The sequence below is a fragment of the Lissotriton helveticus genome, chromosome 12 (genome assembly GCF_964261635.1).
Source record: "Lissotriton helveticus chromosome 12, aLisHel1.1, whole genome shotgun sequence".
Classification (NCBI taxonomy): Eukaryota; Metazoa; Chordata; class Amphibia; order Caudata; family Salamandridae; genus Lissotriton; species Lissotriton helveticus.
Window position 1 is genome coordinate 495,928,273 of NC_136073.1, and position 19,217 is coordinate 495,947,489.

The window sequence follows — 19,217 nt, forward strand, 5'->3', positions numbered from 1 at the left end:
TTGTTATGACTTGAATGTAGCAGGGCTTGTAAGCAAAAAATATTAGGCAGCTTAACTTTCTTGGGAGAATAATGGTACGTTGATCCCTTCTGCATTTGTCTGTATTGTCGTGATTATTGCAAATTGAGTAATTTTGTGTAATATATGAAGCTGTATTCCAAATCGAGGTGTTTTTGACAAGTAGATTTGAAAGATGTTGTTTTATAAGCATTGTATGCATTAGCTTTAATAAGAATGATATTTTTGCATATGGATGTAAATTGAGTCAACTTTGATGGTCAAGAAACCTAATAAAATATTCTTGAACTTGATTTCACTGATTATATTGTATTTAGTGGAATAACAAGCCTTTGAAGACAGATTACAATAAAAAGTGATTATTGTAATTATTCCAGTTATGGTAATCACATTGTAGGCTTAGAAGAGTTGTGGTTGTGATACAGAAATTAATGAGTAAGACTGTGTTGCACAGATGTATGCAATACATGACTTAATAAAAAACTTAGCCCAACTTCAGTAGCATAGGCACATAGTACATCTGTAGTATCACTAAATAAGTGTTTAGTACATTTGATATTGAAATATGTCTATGAAAAGAAGAAGCACACTTATTTTTAGCCATGTGTATTTTCTGTGCTTACATTTTAGAAATGCTAAAGTGTACATAAAAGTAATGGATGGAGTGCTAGAATTAATCTCAGCCAGTGGTAATTTCTCGGGCTGGCTTCCAGTCCATCGTTATTTTGCACACAATGCCACCTCAGTTTGGATCCAGCCATATTCAAATCAGTCTTTACCCTGCTCCAATGGGAACAGTGCAGCCTACCTGCCCGGGTTCTCCCTGAACCAGAACACAAGAAACCCAGGAGCGTTTTCACCCTAGTTAGGGCTTATACCTGGCTGATGGGCCTTAACTAGGGTGAAACTGGTCCTACGTTGCTAGTATTCCTGTTCCGATTGCCAATCAATCAATAATGATGCCCGGGATATGGCCCAAGTTATTACCAGTGGGTGAGATTCATTTGTGCATTCCACCTATCACTTTTTTGTATACTTTAATTCTAGAAATGACAAAGATCAGTAAGAAGTTGTCCATTTTCCTGTATGATTTTACACAGTCATTGATTTCATGTCCTCCTTTCTTAGGTTTTAGAAGGAGGACGGCCCTCATTTCCTGTCTCCTGCATGGTCTCTGTTCAGTATAAAAAGAACCATCAGAAATATTATGACAGGGCAATAGTAGGGAGAAGTTTCTATGTGATATCCATGCTATATCTACAAATTCTTAAGCTAGATCAATTCTCATTGGGTGGCTCACTAATTTCTACGACATATTCCTTCTCAAGAGCAGAGGAATTCTAGCCACATCATCTCACTCAGGTGGCAGTGATTAACTCTGCCTCATCTCAAAACTCTCAGAAAGAGTCTAAAGAAATCAGTTTTATGTATTGCGTTGGATAGTCGTTCAACCAGTGAACAAGTAGTTGTGAGTAACAAAAAAATGGTCTACATCCTATAGCCCGTGAGAGTGTTTCACTCAAAGATCTTTGTCATTACCACCCCTATAGAAAAACAACTGGGGCCATAACATGATAGGCTGCGCTGCATCAGCCTAGAAAGTGGCACCTGCTTTAATGCACTTACAGTGTGTAAAGGGAATCCACTTAACATGATTGTTTTCTGAGTTAGTGCTTGATTTTAAGACATCACAGTTTGGAAGCAGAGAGCAAGGTTCCCTCTTTCTGGGGCATATGTACAAGCCCCTATCACCACCACATCGCCACGTTTTCCGACGTTGTGGTGGCGATAGGGGGATTGCCTTATTTACAAGGCAGCTGTATTGTAAATAAGGCCCCCTTTCACGCTATGGTTAGCGAGGACAAGGGTGGGCAGTGGGTATTGCGGTGGGCCTTCCATTTTTGACGCTGCCCCCTATGTACAAGGGCAGCGAACATAGGAGGAACCACAGGTACACCTTCCTAAACATAAACAATCCTTCCCTCCCCTGCACACAGACACCCTTGCACTATGGTGCAACGGTGCCTGCGTTTGGCACTACACTACTAAGTGTAGTGTCATCGCAGGGGGAAACGCAAGGCTGCACCATATCATTGTAAATATGGTGCAGCCTTGCGTTTCTGAAGTGGCGGAGTGACGCGTTAAGCCATGACGGCTAATCCTTCACTCCGCCACTTCCTCATACATATGCCCGTCTGTTTCTAAGCTGTGAACTCTAAAAAATGCACTAACTCAGAGAATGGTCAGATTACATTAATTCCCCTTACCCACTACAAGCACACAAAAGTAGCAGAACCTTCCAGCAGTAAGCCAGAGGAATCCATCATGATATAACCAATGAGTGGATAGTAGGAACAAACCTACTTATTACATGTGTATGGTATGCTTTAGACAAAGAGTCATATAATGTAGAAGGTATCCAATAACTCCTAATTGATTCACTCAAGAAAATCTGGGTTTAACTCGACTTTCTGAAGCTCACTCAGGAAAACACTTCATTATTGCATTGACATTTTATTTTTAATCTTTTCTATAACGTTTATTTAACAAACTTAGCGGTGGTAACTGAACGTGAAGTCAAAGGCTCACCTAACTCTTCTGACACCTTCTTTCTAAAGGTTTCTTTTTTATCTCTCCTTGCAGCTGAATATGAAGTGTCATACACACGCTTTTCAATGTTTCCTTATTACGAATATGTAACATTTAATAAATTGACCTACGTTGATGCCTAACGTTGCATGCACATCCCAGACCTGGAACGGATGCTGGAATTTTTCCATCTGCATACCAACGACTTCTAGGCTTAAACTGCAAGAAATGAAAGCCCTTATGCTGGACACTTGCTGAGATGAAGAGCGCAGAAAATTGAATTCCTTTCCTCACCACTGACTTTTTCATATTTCCAGCACAGAAATGGAATAGATGTATGCACATAATCATCCAAAATACATGCCTTGCGACTTATCGAGTACTTTAAAATTCATAACCATTCAATCGTTCTCATCTCTTTCGAAGCTGACAACTTAGTCAAATATTGAACACAGTGGCGGTGGATTCAATAATATTGATAGCTGCCCACTGGAGACTGCATGAGACTAACAACTCAGGTCACAAAGTGTAACTCACAGAACACGGGTTATGATGCTCTTTGCGATCAAGCATTACTTGACTGGGCTGATTGTAAGCATATGATGTCTATTTGTATTAACTTTATGCAGGTGAAAGTGTTGATCTGAGTGTTGTTGGTGTGAAAAGGAGTTGATCCCACATTTTAATTCATTTTTAATTTGAAGGACACAAAGCAGTAAATAGAGCCCATGTCGGCATGGTGCATTTGTACTACAATTGCCGGGAAGCTCCTTGGGGGAGGGCGGACGAGAGGGGGGGTGCATATGTGTTTTTTATACTGTAAAGATTTTAAGTAATCGTACGGTTAATAATAAAAACATCCTGACGCAGGTAAAAAAAAAACTTTTTTAAACATGTTCGGGCATATTTACAAGTTGTGGCGCATCTCTGCAAATCAGCAGAGATGCGCCAGAACTGATGCGTCACGCAATTCCCTCCTTGCGCCACCACAGATGCGCTGCATTTACAATGCGGCGCACCATGGTGCAAGGAAGGGCAGATGCGTGACGCATCTTGTGGCGTACGGGCGGCGCATTGCTGGAGTCGCGTCGCAACTCCTGCAATGCACAGGGGCCACCCATGCATAACGTGGTGCGTCACTTCTTACGCCTGCTTCAAGCAGGCGTAAGGATTTGACGCAGAAGCATCGTAAAACTGACTCAGTGAAATCTTGCAGATTTCACTGCGTCAGTTTTACGGGGCTTTCCTACGAGGGAACGCCCACCCTGCGACAGAACGCCCACATGAAACCTGAGGCAGGTTTCAAGTGGCGCAGGGCTTTACTACGTGACGCATCTGCCTAGATGCGTCACGTTGTAAATAAGTAGCAACATGGCGCATTGTTTACGCCGCCGCTGCATCACAAAAGTGACGCAACGGCGGCGTAAAAGTGTCACAAGGGGCTCGTAAATCTGCCCCCTTAAGTGTAATTTATTCCAATGTTAGGCTGCTTCCAAGCGCTTTTGGGGGATTTATACATATGAGCATGTAGGACCTCGCAAGCATCAAGAGTTACTGCATACTAATAGGACACACAGTATGGATTTTCAGCAGATGATTTCCATGTGCATACGTCTACCACCAAAATATTTTTCTTTCCCTTTACAGAAGCGCAGTTTGTCTTGCCATGTCTTTCAGAGACATCTGATTCATTTCTAGAGTGGAAAGAAGTCTCCTCTGAATAAATGTTGCACACAATAGGGAAACATGTGGGCCATTTAGAGGTTAGCAAAGGTCAGGCATTCACCCTCAAAAATATTGCCATTTCTGCCAACTTTTTTGATCCCCCAATACACCCATTCTATTTTCAGACGCAATCTGTTGGTGGATTAACTGCCACAGTCCTACTGGCTATACTTGTGAGGAAGGGCAACCCAAAAAGTGGATTAAAAATCCATATTGCATGTGAAGATGCACATTTAAAGTAAGTATTAGCTTGTGTGAAACATGGAAGATGAATGGAACTTTTATAATGTGCCCCCCCACCATCCACAAAGCTATACACCATATATATTGTGATTATCATACCACTAACTTCCCCTCTTCTGTGCACTGCTGGCAACTAAAGGAAGTGCACCATACCAGAAACTGTGAATCCACATCCAACTTAAAAGTTGCAACTACTTTCCACATAAACTTAGAATAGACTTTGAACAAGTAGTGATGTAAACAATACTTAAATTATACCAACACACAATCAAACAAATCTGCTATTACCTCTTCAAACATTGCATTTGGAAACGTACAAACATCTGCACTAGATGAGGTATGTACAACAAACGGACAGATTATCTTTGAAAATAAAAGGTAATAGCTTGGTATATGTACCTGTAACGATGTAACTAACCTCCAAAATATGCTAATAGAATCTCTATTTTACTAAATAAATTAATTAAAACTAAGTCCACAAATGGACTACTTCGAAGACAGTTAAGTTGGCATTCTGCACCAATCCGGACACAAACAACAACTCAAATCCTAAATACCATAGTGGAATGTCTACAATGGCACAATGCCTTCTGAGCCATTCAAGGAAGATTACAATCAACACTTCATAATTTTATAAAAGCCCTCAAAGTAAGACAAAACAACTAATGATAGAACATTCAGTAAACAAATCAAACCTAAAATAACTATGCAAATCATCAGACATAAGTACGGAATGCGATGTAAGGCTCATAAATAAAAAAAGGGCAGACTTCTTATAAATGATATCTAAATCACTATTGTAAACCACCTACCTACCAATATACTGACAACTGAAATAGAACAAAACATAACAACTCTATTTTAGGAAAGTGCCCTTTTTCTATGGTCACACCCCCTTCACACTTTTTGATCCAGTGCTGAGGGTAACCCCAGAACAGTGCTGTCTCCCTTAAACTGTTATATGTGAATTGAAAATCCCAATAGACAAGGACTTTGACCCCCTTAGAAGTCCCTAGTAAATGGTACAAGTGGTACCCAGGGCATAGATGGTAAAGGGGTCCCCAGTGCTTGCAGCACATTTGGGCCACCTGGAGTTATCCAAGTAAATTATTGACAGCAGCCCTGTATTTGCAGATGGCAGGAGAAGTGCAAACTGCTCGAACTCAACTTTGCCCTCATCATGTGTGGCAAAGACAATGCATTATCTCTGATATATGCCAGTAACCCAGAAGGCAGACCTCCTAAAGCCCAAGGGATAGCGTGAATTATATCAAAGGTGTGGACATGTAAGTGCAAGCTTATATGACCCTACAGTGACCTTTACCATTAAGAAACACCATAAATCATAGACGGTCCATAAGATAACATAGGCTGGTACCAGGGCAAACCCAAGGTTGGCTGCTCCATTATGATACAGTAGCAAAGTGCCCTTTTTCGTATGGTCACCTCCAGTTGTGGCTTTGGTTATGATGGTTATGACTTTGATAGTGCACTAGAGTCTGCTGCCCAGAACCCAGCGCCTGTGCTCTCTCCCAAAACAATTATGCTCAACTTGGCAATCCCAAATTGGCAACAACTCTGCCCCCTTATAAGTCCCTAGTATATGGTACCAGGGGTACCCAGGGAATAGGTGATAAAGGAGTCCCCAGGGCTGACCCAAGCAAACTACAAACAGCAGCCCTGCCATTTCAGATTGCAGTAGCAGTGCAATCTGCTCGAACTTGACTTTGCCCTCACTATGTAAGGCACAGTCAATGCACTGTATTTAATATGTGTCAGGAAACACCAAGGAATGCCTCCTCGGGCCAGGAGGCAGGGTGTATTATATGAAAGGTGTGGACATATACGTGCAAACGTATATGTCCCTATAGTGGCATTCCCCATCGGAAACTACTATACATGTTTGGGGTCCGAAGAATAACATGGGCTGCCTACTAGGCACTCTCAAGATTGGGCACTCCATTATAGAATCACTAAAATATGTAATGTTTGGCATCAAGCAATGTGCCTTCTCACCCCTGACATGATTCCTGTTCCCTGGGTGATGTGTCATGCACCCAAGTGGCACCTTAGAGGTTGCCAACCTGGTTGCCATAGTTTCACTGTGCTCTGGCTGATCAGCCTATGCTTTCCCGCACCTCTTGCAGCCAACAAAGGATCCTGACCTCCTACCAGACAGTATGATCCCTCCCAACAGTCAGGAACACATGCTTGAGCATGTAGAAGGTCACACCCCCTCCTCCCAAGCAGGCTAGTGAATTGCCATATCAAGGTGGTGTGCTTAAAAGGCTGATAAGCATATGGGTTTTTCCCCTGAGGAGGACTCAGCCCTCCCCTTGCCCCAGGCCCTGCGTGCACCCCTACAAGGTAGGAAATTATACATGCAGGAGGGGTACACCCCAAGATAGCTGGCCACACCTCTAGGGTGGACAGCATGGCCTGTACACCTAAACTCAAATTCTGCCATCTTTAGGAGGGCAGCAATAGTGGGTTCTGGGTAGGAATTCTAACCTACACAACCGGATGTGGTCAACTCAGGGGCGCATTAGCTGCAAGGACTACTGCCAATTAGTTACTAGCTTGCACACTGCTAACAACCCTAAATCTAGGATTTAAGGGACGCCCTAACAACAGAACCTCAGATCTGAACAACCTGCATTGAAGGGGACAGAAAAAAGAGACCCATTGTAGTGACAACATAACTTGCACAAGGCAAAAGAGAGATACCCTGCTCCTGTGACAACGCTTCTGGAACTGCCTGATAGAGACCCATCATAGGCTATACCTCAGTTCCATCAGACAGAAGGACCACTGTAGAACCCTGAAGTACCCTCTGGCTCCCCAGGCCTATTGGCACATATCCCCTTCAAACTGCAGATAAATCAATGCTCTGGATTGAAAGAATCGCTGGCCATAGAGCCCTCCAAAGGATTGCCCAAATCCAGCTGGTCTAGTGCATCGTGAGAACTGTAGTCTTGCCTTACACAATACTCCAGGTAGCTACTGAGTTCTCCTTGACCACCTGGCATCAAAGTTAATTTCAGCTCTACTGACCTCTGCAAAGGCTTGTTGGCCACCAGTCCAGCAACCAGCCCCTTTACTTGATTCTGCACCTATAGGGAACTCTGTACAACCTATGGCTATGTGAGAAACCACCCTGTTGTTGTGTTTTTGCATCTTTTCCCTCACAACATTGTTTCAGCAGTAAAAGCAGCACTCTCGCATCTACCGTTCAGCACCAGGGACAGCCGGCACAATTCTGCACCCTGTAAAACAAAACTGACTGTCATGGCTTGATCCTGGGAACCGCATCACCTTTACCTTATAAGTGTACCATGCACTCGACCTGCAAATGACAGATTGTCTCAAGTGGTTTTTCCTATTGACAGCAGTGATAACATTTCACATATAATTTTGCACTGATTTTATATTGCTTCAGTAATCTATAACATTGGTTATAAGTATGCTATTCCTTTCATGTTGGTGTCTAAATTAAGATAAGACTACACTCTCATAGAGTAGCACAACGCAACTATATAAATGCGTCAGAATTGCTGCACATCGGCAACCCAGGCGTGGCAGTGACTGTAGAATGAAAATCACAACATCATAGTATGCTCTGGCAATCTCAACTACACCATGGAGGTTATAATACAGCAACTAGAAGTAGCTTGCAGACAACCACATAGGCAACAAGGAGGATGGAGCGTGTATTTCGTCAGCGCATATCCCTCATTCACCTCAAGTATGTGGAGGTCTTACAGTTTTACAAACTGTAGAGGAAGTCCATCATGGAATTTCTGGAGAAAATAGCACCAAATCTCCAGCCAGCAGCTGCAAGGACCAATGCCACCCAACCACATGTACAATTGATGTCTGTGCTACACATGTTGGACTGAGGATCCTTCAATATCGCTTTTGCTATGTTGGCAGACATTTCACAGGTAGCATGTTAACCCTTTCTCCCAACTGTTTTGGATGCCTTCATAAAACTCATTCTCCAGTGCCTTCTCTTTCTAAAAACTACCCAACTCCAATTGGACACCAAGCAAGGACTCTACAACATTGTTGGATTCCCTCATGTGCTTGGTGCCATTGAATGTGCACCTGTGCAATTAGTGCCCCTGCAGCCACATCACACCTGCACAGAAACCTTAAGCACAATTACTCCATGCATGTTCAGGCAATAGTGGACCATCATAGAATGTCCTTGCAAAATTCCCAGGAAGTTCAGATGATGCATACATCTTACGCTACAGCACCATAAATGAGTGGTTCCAGAATGGCTGATATGGGAATGGGCTACTCATTAGTAAGGAAAGCTTAACTCTTCAATATACCAACATATTAGTTGTAAGGTATGACATAATAGGCATCTCTGTGTTTGGATCTTGTATCATCGGCACACAGTGGTAGTATCTTACTCTAGCATGTAGCCAATTATGTCCCAGTGGGCGATACCCTTACTGATGCTGCAATGGAAGTAGGAAAAATCCCACAGAGGGAAGTAATGTGTGAGTAGACAAAACCACAATTTCTGAAAAGTCGAAAAGATCAACTGACTAATTATGTGGTCCATGATTATCATCAATATAAGAAGAAATGTTAAATATTTGAAACGTTTGTGATGTGAATGTACATGTAAAAAATTAAATGTAAATGCCAGCATTTGTAAAGCGCACAGCTACCTCCGACGGAGGTGTCCCGACGCTGGGGGCCCTCGGGAAGATTAAGCAAGCTATTGCCCAGAGTCACATGGTGCTGGGCTAACCTGCCGCCAGAGCCGGGGATCGAACCATGAACCCTGTGGCCCGGCGTCAGGCACCCTGGCCACTGCGCCGCACCTCTTCCACACGTGTGTATGTGCAATGGTGTAGCAAGTCTAACTGAGTTGTAAATGTCCCACTAAAATAGCAGTCATTGAAGACATCTTGTGGTCCTAAGCATATGAGTCACACATGGTAGGATATCTGTAAGCTGATCAAAGTTTGAGGAGTACAAATGGAAAAGAGCATCTAAAATCTATGTATGTCATCCACTGAAAGTGTGGTATCAAATATTGTAAAAATATGTACTCTAGCAGCAAATGTGATATCTAAAGATCAAAGTGCAGCTAATTCCCAGACATTCCAACAATCAAGGTCCAATATACACACAGATAATAAGCCACATTGACTTACCTCAATAATGTGGTAGATGAATATGTTAATACCTCAAGTTGGCCACATTTTCTGAATCTCGGTCCATCAATTTAATAGTGACACCATTTACAAATAGGCTCTGAAAGATTTAATGTAGTAGGAAAAAACCTAGGAGAAATTTAACTAAGATGAGTTATCACAGTGCACTGATCTCATGCCACATAAATTGTGTGAGAATCAAGGTATGTAAGTATAGATATATGTTGAACATACAATACCCAATGGTCACATATTCAAAGTCTAAGCATTTCGTTGCAATGTAGACCATCCTAGAATGTCTTGGCTTAAAGTCGCTATAATATCTACAAACATCTAAGACTTCAGCATAGGCTCCAGCCCTAAATGTGGTCTTGCATCCACTGAAGTAGTGTTTCCCAAATCAGCATGCCCCTTTTCCTTTTGTAAATCCCTTTATTTTTATATATGGCCACCTCCAAGCTACAAGCCGCAAGTAATCTTGCCATCCATTGTGAGAAAGCAGGTGGATTTTGGTCTAGCCAAGAGGAGGCTATGCAGAGTCGAAAAACAGCCATTGCCACAACTATCAATCCCTGCATATATATATAGGTCGTTTATAGTCAGCTGCTCCTAACATTATCTCTTCCGTTGAGATGGTAATTCTTGCTTGAAATACCTCCGATAGGAAATCTGATATTTATATTATCACATTAGTTAATGTATTGCAGGAGGCAAACATGTGGAGAATGTCAGCTTCATGCAGTGAGCATCGTGGACAGGTAGTTCCCTTTCCGGTCGCCCATTTTGCAATTTTGTAAGGGGTATAATATAGGAAAAAAACATTTTATGGAATTGTGCCTGCAATTTAATAGACACTAGGCAAGTTTGAGATAATTCATACGCATGTTCGGGGGTTGTTGGCTGTACGTTTAATTTAGTCTGCCAAACTGTTAATTGCTTATTCATATCATCAGGAAAAGCTCTATTTAATGTTTCATAGATTTCCCCAATTTTAGGAGAGGGTTTCCTACATAAATTCTCTATAGTAATACTAGTTTGAAATTTTACCCGACCCCCCACTTTCTTTAGTAAGAAATCCCTAATCTACAAGAATTTAAAGAAATCCCTATGGCTGATGTCGTTTTCCGAATGCAGCTCCGTAAAGCTTATCAGTTTGGTGTATAGAAGCAACCCAGCTGTTTTATCCCTGCATCTATCCACCTAGCCATGTATCCATCCTGGAAAATCTCTGGGAGATCATTATTACAGCTTACAGGAGTATAGCATGAATAACGGCACAGCCCCAACAATTTCCGTACATTGCAAAAGACTTTGTATATGCTAGAGATAGTCTTAAGTTTAATTTTCTTAAAATAGTTATCGTTGACATGTCGCCATGAGCACCCCTCACGCCCATCCCCCATGATTATTTCTTGTGGTGTTGGAATAAGGTGTTCACTAGGTTCTTTGGAGATGAGTGTCACACAATATTTCGCCACCGTCGCCCAGTAATATAGTTTAAAGTTGGGCATTGCTAGTCCCCCTCTTTCTTTAGGCAGCATAATCCATTTAAGAGCATCATTTCAGAGATGTTATCAAGAATTGTATAAAGAACCAGAAAGAGAAGAGGAGGACCCTAATGGATATGTATATCAAAGGGTGGGCAACTGCTTGGAGAGAGAAGATCAAGACAGTCTAGATATCCCTCTCTGTTGGGATGAAATATTGCTTTCTATGAATGTGCTGGCAATGGGCAAAGCAGCAGGGATGGATCCCATCAGAGTTCTTTGTGAAATTCTCAGATCAACTTAAAATAATCATGTTGGAGCTATTTAGCTCTATATTTCAGGGAGGGAATCCACCTGCTTCTTGGTCAGTTGCTAAAATTATTGTTTTCCTGAAAAAAACAAGGACCCCCTGGAAATGGGATCTTATCGTCCCATAACATTAATAAACGGGGATTCCAAAATTTATTCTAAACTTTTGGCCACCCGTTTGGCACCAATCATTCATAAAATCGTGTCAGCTCGCCAACATGGGTTTATTCCAGGGAGATCAACAATTGATCACGTGCAAAGAGTGATTTACCTATTTGATTATTCAGAGACATTCCTGTACATGTACAGAGACAACAGGCGACCCTATGGCGCTTATTCTGCTTGACGCGGAGAAGGCGTTCAATATGGTCCCCTGGAAGTTTCTGTGGACAGCCATGACCCACTGTGGAATTACCAGGGGATTCATTAAAGACACCCAAGGACTTTATGTCAATCCAGGCGCTAATGTACTGATCAACGGGATCCTCTCTGAGAAATTTACCATCACTAGGGGAACAAGACAGGGGTGCCCCTGCTCACCACTCCTATTTGCAATCTATATTGACTCATTTATCCGCAAACTTGAAAGTCATCCTTCAGTACCACCTATTCGGGTACATAATCACGACACAAAAACCCTGGCTTATCCCGATGAGATCGCATTGGTCACCAGTGATCCTATTAGGGCTATTAATGTGATAGAGGAGGAGGCACAGCGGTTCAGCAGTGTCTCTGGTTACAAACTGAATTCTGGGAAAACCCAGATTGTCCTCAATGGTAAAGCCAGGATGAGGGATTAAAGGGTAACCGGTCAGGCAGAGTATCTCGGCGTTAACATTAGTGCAAAAATAGAAAATATTGTTAGTATCAATCTTGACCCCCTGATCGGTTGCACTAAAAAAGAATTGGCTCGTTGGATACTCTACATCTTACCATCGTTGGTAGATGCAATGTAGTTAAAGTGCTTTTCTTGCCCAGATTTCTGTACTTTTTTTGAGCAATATGTCTGGAGTTTTCTCCTCAGTATTTTAAAAGCATCAAGACCATGTTCTCAAGATTTATCTGGGGATTTAAGAGACCCCGTCGGGCTCTTAAATGGATTATGCTGCCCAGGTATGGACTTCTATTTAGATAGTACGTATCCAACATATTTGTTTTCAGAATATCTGTACTTTCCGATTCATTCAGTGGCAAGTATTCAATTTCTTGTACAGATTTCAAAACTCGTTTTCGTGCTGCAGCAAGTCCAAGACTTATCCAGATAATCCCTGTTGAATATAAACTTGCAGATGTCAATCGATCCTAACATTCATAGGATCCAATTTTTTTATGTGAAAGCATCTTCAAGCTGAAGCTGTACACATTTTTGCTAAGTGTCTTCTCCTGCAAAATTTCCTCCTACATTTCTTTCAATTCTGTCTCCTCAGATTTGGTAATATATGACGTGACATAGCGAGCAACAGCAATTGAGTTATCTGCAATATATTGTATGTCCATATTTGCATTCCACATCTTTAAAATCACTGGATTGTAATCATTAATGTACTTCGATTGTTCTGTTCTTTTTAAATTATAAGTATTTTTGGGTGATTTTCAAGTGATTGTATGCCTCACTGTTGACATAAAACTGTTCACTCTTCCTTTGGAAATTACTGGACGTGGAAAGCCAAATCGACATTTTGTGCAAAATGTATCCTATCCATACTAATATAATAAAGAGAGAGACCAAACTTTGAGGCGGGTAAGCTCCAGAACCACTGTGCCAACCAGAACACCGCATACAGCATTGGAAAGGGGAGGCAAAGCAGATGGACATAAGCTATACTCCAGTACAAAATGTAGTTTGGAAGGGACAAAGCACGTTGTGGGACAAAGTAGTCCGTTAGAAGTAGCACCAGCTCTGAGGTTGGCGTTCAGCATTGTGGTGGACCTGTGCGAGAATAGCGTTCTAGAGTACGCCGCCTGCAGCGTGTGCATTGAGCATTGTGGTGGGCGTGTGCGTTTATGGCGTGAGAATAGCGTCCTATCACATATGACGTTCACGCGATGTTTGCGCCGTCATCCAAGGGACTTGACAGCATCCACACACGCTGAACGTTGGCGACCTTCATCATCGGATGCAGAGGCAGAAATGTTGGACATGCACAGCATCGCGGTGCCACTTTTGAATTTGGGACACGCAGGTTTTGAAGGATGCAGAGGTAGGAATTTGGGTCACGCACAGCATCGCTGTGCCGCTTTTGAATTCGGGACACGCAGGTTGTGAAATAAACTATCCTTACCTATTCAAACCATTGCACACATTCTATTTTATACCCGGACAACGTCGGGATGGGCCGCTAGTGACTAATATTTCCGTCTGCAATAGTTTCCACATTGATGACTTTCATATGCAAATACGCCTCACTAATCGAAGGGAGTCTGGTGCTGTGGCTGCTACCACAGACTTGGGGTCACTGCCAATCAGGACTCAGAACACAGTTCCACATGTAGGATCGGTTTGTGTTGAACAGTGTTAGTGGCACTATGTGTCGCAGGCTTGTGTTGAACAGGGTTAGTGGCACCACGTGTTGCGGCTTGTGTTGAACAGGGTTAGTAGCACCACGTGTCCATAATTAAAATTGCGAGCTCTGCTGCTCGCAGAGTTAGACTGCTTTTGAGTGTTCGTTTGCACTTGAAGGTGAATTTGGTGATTGTACTAAAGCTATAACTGATATAAAAAAGTTCTTGAAGCAAGGATATTAAAAGGATATTATGTAGGTTTTAGATCTGTGATAGTTACTTGCCTAGTGGACTCTAATTAAAAAATCAAGACGTCATTTTAGTTGTGAGCCCTACTGACCGCCGTGTAGGCGTATCATTTAGAGATAAAATATGCATAGAATACACTGTCAAACTGTTTTTTAGTACAATCTTGTTGTTAGAAATTAGCATTTAAAATTCAAATTGCAAGCTCTGCTGCCCACAGTGTACACTGCTTTTGAGTGTTCATTTGCTCTTGAAGATGAATTTGGTGATTGTACAAAAGCTATAACTGATATAAAACAGTCCTTGAAGCAAGGATACTAAAAGGATATTATGTAGGGTTTAGGACTGTGATAGTTACTTGCCTACTGGACTCTGAAATTAATGAATCAAGACTTAATTTTAATTGTGAGCCCTGACGACCGCAGTGTAGGCCAGAGGTAGCGGTCAGCAAGGGCCCATAGCCACGTGACGTTGAGTTGAGGTGCACAGTTAGTGGCACCAGAAGCATTGAGAGTGTCAGAGCCTGTGATGATGTTTGGTGTGGACGGGGCGCACTGGAGCAATGCCTCTTGTCTACTGGACTGCATCATCTGCAATTGCGAGTCAATCTGAATTGTGAGCTCTGCTGACTGCAGTGTAGGCCAGAGGTAGCTGTGAGCAAGGGCCCACAGCCACATGCATAGGTTGGTGGCCTCACCACACCAATACAGTACAAACCACTATGAGGACACTGGAAAAAAAGATGAAACAGGAACAAAGTAAATGGTGGGAGTCACGCTCCCTACAGAGGTATATAGAGGTGGGGCGTATTCCGCGTGGATTACGCATGCTAACCGCTCCCACATATGAGAAACCTAATGTCATATGCATATATGCACCCTGAAAGAGCGCCGGTATAATCAATTATGCTCGCAAAGACTACAATTCCCAGAATCCTTGGCGTCGTGGGCGGAGAATAAAAGGAGGAAGTTGACAACGCTGGACGTCGGATATTCTGGTTCCGGACTGGGAGAGGTGTGTTTCGTGTCTTGGAGTTCCTGTTTTGCACATGGAGTTTATTGGCCGTTAGCTCATCACAGCCTCGTGGTTTGTTGCAGAGGCGGAGTCTTTCACCGGACGACTCATTCAAGTGAGACGGTGTTCTTTGCTGTCGGATAGTTCTGTGATCCTGCACGCTTGCTTAGTGTGCGCGGGTGCAGGGAAGAGACAGAGAACGATAATTCCGTCGCACCTTGTGAAGGTAACAAGGTGCTTCCTTTGTTTCGCTTTCTTGAGCTAATCATCAGCGCCCCTGTTGGCTGAGCCTTCTTTCACCGGCTCGTGCAGGGTGCGCTAAGTGTCTTCCGTCATTTGTTTCCCTTGGCGGCCCCGTTGGCAGAGCCTTCTTGCACCGGCTCATGCGGGGAACGCCTCGTTTGGTTTCTTTCCGTTTTGCGCCCCTGTTGGCTGAGCCTTCTTGCACCGGCTCGTGCAGGGTGCGCTCCGTTTCTTTGTTCCTTACTTACGGTGCCCCTGTTGGCAGAGCCTTCTTGCACCGGCTCATGCAGGGTGCACCACGCGACTGATTATACAGATTTGAGCCAACATATCAGGTACTGTAGCCTTTACTTTACTTTGGGTGACGTAACCCGTTAAATTCATCATTTATTTTCGTTACGTGGTACTGTTGTGTTTGGTCAGTGCAACTGGGATATGGAACCTTAATTGACTCCATCAGAGTAGCATGGTAGGTACTGAGTAAATCCTCATACATGCTTGTCAGGATAGTGTTACCCCGATTTAAACCCCCCATATGATTGTGTATTACAGGTGGTGTTATCTATGTTTCAAACCTGTTTCTCGGACCAGATAGAGGGGAAAGAGAAGTATCTACAAGGCCTATTCTTAGTTAATTTACAGGTATAGGGCACAGTGATTCCTAGAGCATTGTTGTGTTGTATACATCAAGAATTGAGACGATCACTCTTTTCTCTTTTCTTGTCATTACAGTTCTCCCTCCCTCCTGTTCCCATCCTTTCCTTCCTGTTTATTATTTTGTTCTCTTGCCCTCACTTGATCCTTCTTGGGCCCAGGCTATATAGCTTTCTGGGTTCGGATAGATCAGGAGGTGGCCTTATTACATCAGCCAGCTGATCCCGAGGACTTGGAGGTTAACAGAATATCCGACCCAAGTTTAAACGTCCTCCCGATCAGTGGGTTGTTGGTGATAATGGCCTCATTGGATGACGTATTAGCAGCATTGGTGTTAGTACAGGAGGAACTCCAGTCATCTAAGCAAGAGACAGCAGAGCTACGTAATAGGCTTGATAACATACAGAGAAACCCTTTTAGTGCAGGGGCTGCGGGAACGCCTCCGACTAATGCAGTGGTGGTGGAAATGCCGGCTATCATACCTTTAGCTAACCCCGAGCGATTCAAGGGTGATGCTGGTTCCTGCAAACCCAGATCCTTTCCCACCAACCAAGCCAAGGTGGCCTTTTTAGTTTCGTATGTGGCCGGTGATGCTGCTCAGTGGGCAGTTCCCCTAATTCAAAGAAATGACCCCATCATTCATGATTGGGAGGCCTTTAGGGATGAGTTTGTAAAGGTATTTGACAGAAGAGCAGACACATATACTGCAGATAGAGAGTTGTTGCTTCTGAAACAGGGTAATCAAGACCTGTTAACTTACTTGAACTCATTCAGGAGGCTTGTCACAGAAACCAAGTGGCCGGAAGCCAAACAGGCTTCCTTGTTTCATCAAGGTTTAAGTGAAGAAATGAAGGACGTCATTGCCCAAATAGACCCTCAACCGACTACGTGTGAGGATTTGATAAATCTGGCAATGCGCTTAGATCATAGGATGAGGGCTCGAAAGGGTGATCAGAAAGAAAAGAGCCGAACCATACCTTCTTATGTTTCATGTAAGACCTCTGATAGCTCTCCTGTTTCAGGAGCTGAACCCATGGACATAGGGGCAGTGAGAGCAGCGTTAACCATGACTGAGAAAGAACAGAGAAGAAAGAATGGGCTCTGCCTGTATTGTGGTAAAAAGGGGCACTTCGTTCGAGAATGCCCTGTTAAGCCTAAGGTGTCTAGATTCCGCTTTAATAAGGGGGCATCTGCAGTGGTGGATAAACCGACGGAAAACTAGAGGGCTCCGAGGGTAATAGAGGGGTTCCTTGGAGTCGGTCAGTCATCCCTTCACTTTTGAACGATTTTGTGGGAAGGAACCATTTGTTCATACAGATCAAGTTGTTTGTACAATCTGAATGGGTTGAGATACAGGCCATGGTTGATTCAGGGGCCACAGGGCTCTTTATGGATACAACAGAGGCTAGAAGACTTGGTATCCCCCTTGTCTCTAGGTCCGTCCCTGAAGAGGTATATGCAGTTGATGGACGGAAATTGGATGTAGGCCCCATTAGTTACCAAACCGAAGAGACAGACATGTTATTCGGAAGTCACCAAGAAAGGGTTACGTTTAGCATCATACAGGCACCTCATTATGGCTTGATTATAGGAATACCATGGTTGAGGCTGCACAACCCTGATATTAATTGGGAAGAGGGTATCGTAACCATGAACTCCACATATTGCAAAGAACATTGCTATGAATACAGTCCAAGACCATCCTTCTCTTTGGCCAACAGTGTGCATATAGCTACAGCAGCCGAAAAAGAAGTGTGTTTGCCAGAGGTGTATCATGCCTTTACTGGGGTGTTTGATGAGGTGCAAGCTGAAGTACTCCCTCCCCATCGACAATACGATTGTCAAATAGATTTAGTCCCTGGAGCAGTCGTACCTAGTGGACGATTGTATGCCCTGACCGAGCCTGAGAACGCTCATTTAAGAGAGTATTTGGATAAACTGCTTAGGTTAGGGTTCATTCGGCCTTCCAAATCACCTGCTGCGTCCCCTCTTTTCTTCATACCTGAAGCTAATGGAGAATTGAGGGCGTGTGTTGACTTTAGAGCCTTGAATGCAGTCACAGTAAAGAACCGCTACCCCCTTCCTCTCATTCACGTATTATTGGAGCAAGTAAAGACAGCCATCATTTACACCAAGCTGGATTTAAAGGGTGCCTATCATCTGGTGAGAATGAGGAAGGGGGATGAGTGGAAGACAGCCTTTAAAACCAGATACGGCCTTTACGAATATATGGTCATGCCATTCGGACTATGCAACGCCCCGGCGGCGTTCCAGTATTTCTTGAACGATGTTCTACGAGAGATACTGGACCGTTATGTAGTCGTCTATATAGACGACATATTGATATACTCAGAATCGGTGGAGTTGCATATTCAGCATGTCAAGGAGGTCCTAAGGAGATTGCAACAGCATAGTCTCTTTTGTAAACTAAGCAAATGCGACTTTCATGTCACCACAGTCGAATTTCTGGGGGTGATGCTTAGTCCCCATGGACAAGAGATGGCAGAGCGAAAGATCAGAGCTGTCAAGGAGTGGCCTGTGCCACAAAACATCAGGGACATTCAGTGTTTCCTTGGCTTCGCCAACTTTTATAGACGCTTCATCAAACAGTTTTCACGGGTGGTGGCTCCCATTACGCATCTGTTGAGAAAGAACCAGACCTTTAACTGGACGCAGGCGGCGGATGAGGCTTTCCAGACATTGAAGGCAGCTTTTGTGTCAGCACCTGTGTTGGCGCATCCAGACCCAGAGAAACCCTACATCGTAGAGGCAGATGCCTCCGATGTTGCCATAGGGGCCATTCTATCGCAAAGACATGAATCAACAGGGCAGATGCATCCTGTTGCGTATATGTCTAAGAAATTGAATGGGGCCGAATCCAATTATTGCATCGCCGAAAAGGAATTGTTGGCGATAAAGACGGCATTTACCGAATGGAGGCACTTTCTGATGGGAGCAAAACACATGGTGACTGTCTATACTGATCACAGGAATTTGCAGTATATGA